We start from the raw sequence: 2384 nt of genomic DNA, 5'->3' as shown, positions 1-2384 counted from the left end.
CATGAATGTTGGCTGGTGAGTTTCAGCCTCAGCTATGGCTTGAGCAATTTGGAGATGGGTTCTTTGCTTTTCCACTTCCAGATTTCGAGCTACAGGAGCTCCGTCGCAGCTCTCTGAATGCAAAATTGAAAGAGAATGTTCTCCTGAATTGAAATTTTGCTTGCAATCTGCTCCCACCGGTCAAGGGCTTATAGCTGATATACATGCATCTTTCCTCCACGTTGATATGGTGCAAGAAGGTCCACAACCTTAATTCCAGTCACAAGAATTTCTTGCTCTGTTGACTGCTCAACAAAGGAAGGGGCCTCACGATGAATTGGCAAGAAGTGGTCAGTATTTAATTCGCCCTTTTCATCAATAGCCTCTCCTTCATGGCTGGAGAACAGAGTCAGAATACTTGGACGGCAATCCCTGAGATCTATTTCTCTTAGAGCAGCGCAATTGTGGGATCACCATTAGATCTCCATCGACCCCATTACCTACACCTTGATTTTCACTCTGCTTTATGCATGCTGTGTCACCCAGTCTACAGATGTTATCAGCTGTCAAGATAGGCTTTGAATTGGCAGAACTCAGGTTCTTCTGTAAATCATGAAGCGTTTGCAGAGCATCCGGCTGGTGATGCTTAAGAGCACTTTTGGCCGCGTGGGTGAAGGAAAAGCCACAATCCACCATGAGGCTGCATTGTGTGTGGGCTAAAAGGCTGATAGGCGACCTGCTCGCCTCGTATAAATGAACCAACGAGGGCGAATCTGCTACGTAAAGGGACTGGAACCCTAGATCTTCGAAGACAAGCTCGGTCATGGCCCTCTGAATGGAGGGCAGATTGAAGAGAGGCTCCACCAAGAGCAAACCCGAAGAGTCTGAGGGTCGAATTTTGAGAAGGTTTTTAAATATTCGATCCCAAATCTCTTTCTGTAGGTCGGGGTTTATGAGGTAACCTCTGTCGAATGGGCGGCGCAGGGTAATGCCGGCTATGTCATCGCACTGCTGGAGCTGGTCTGCTATCACCCATTTCTTCGTGGATTGGGGACGCCCCATACAATTATCAGCAAACACCCTCTCCCGTCATAATGCTGAAAGGTTTCTTTTCCTTTTACAGGGTTCTAAGACTGTACCTGAGAAAATCACGTTGCGATTGGCATTGGCATAATGATCGGAGAAAACCACGTTGTGATTGGCATAATGATCGTGCCTATCAATAGCATCAAATCTCTGGGGAAACTGCACATAACAGACTTTCTTTCCAACAGTAGGATTCATCATGAAACACATGGATTCACGAATTTCCTTGCTTTTGTTTATATAATGCTCAAAATCCAAGTTCAGCATATAAAGAGCATTTGTAAGAACAACCGAGACTCGAACCAACGAATTCATTGTGCCTGCTTTCTTATGATGATTGAATCCAGGTCTCTTTTCTCGAGGTAGGCGAACTGTTTGGAAAAATGGCACAACCGCTTCAAGCCACTAAGCACCCTTTGCATCCCCCTCAAGGTTAGCCACGGGATCCCCAAGTTCCTTTCGCCACACATAAGGCAGCCCTGTTTTGATCCCCATACCTAAGGTGATCACATATGTCTTCCAGAGTACTGTGCCGGGACAACGCAGTTTTGCCAGATCCAAAACTACCGAGCCCAGAGAACATTGCAAGACCAATGATTTCTCTATCGAATGCAATGTTAATGCCACTCATAGGAAACAAGGCCCCATTGGGAACAGTCATGGCTGCATCAACATATTGAGTGTTCCTTTCTTCCGGCTTCCAGATCTGTGTGGGCGCATCATAATCGGGAAAATTTAACCACAACCCACATGAAAGTCTTCAATATGTGCCGAGCTTTATCATATTCATTTAACTCAACTAACATCTTTTTCAGCCGACAAGCAGGACCAGATATGTCTTCAGTGCTGGCACCTAGTGCTTGCTTTTTCTCAAGCTCTTTTCCAAGAGTTACTATGTATTCAACCAGAGGAAGCAATTTGCAGCTAAGTTCCCCACAGTAATTGGGACCAGTCCAAACACCCAATAATGCTGCAACAACCCTTTCAGTCCTTGTAATTGCATCATGAATATTAGATGGGGAAGTACTTTCCCACATAAAAGTTCATCCAGGGCAAGCTGCTCCAAAACTGGCATTGCCAAGATCCCTTTCCATAAACCAATGTTCTTTAGCAGTCGAACAGACATACCAAATTTATATGCAGCAATCCGTGCTGCCTGAGATACAGCGTTCATTACAGGAATGCTCCAATTTGGCACCTGTAGTTCTGCAACTGCTTCAGCCAAGCACATACGAACTGCTGCCAACAAGTCTTGCAGTGCCTCATTTGACAGAGGAATGTAGGTCGGAATTACTTGTACTGCAAAAACTGCATTTTTG

The 2384-nt window shown here is 45.3% G+C and overlaps 1 pseudogene; it reads right to left on the bottom strand.

Moving 5' to 3' along the window:
- Positions 1-369: 369 nt before the first annotated feature.
- Positions 370-1041, bottom strand: LOC149252100 (actin-related protein 6 pseudogene; annotated as a pseudogene).
- Positions 1042-2384: the final 1343 nt, after the last annotated feature.

This window comes from Pinus tabuliformis, chromosome 7 (assembly GCF_031772625.1).
Source record: "Pinus tabuliformis cultivar Carrire ecotype Pingquan chromosome 7, CPIR1, whole genome shotgun sequence".
Lineage (NCBI taxonomy): Eukaryota > Viridiplantae > Streptophyta > Pinopsida > Pinales > Pinaceae > Pinus > Pinus tabuliformis.
Note: the sequence above shows the minus strand (reverse complement) of the source record. Positions and strands in the feature narration are given on the sequence as shown.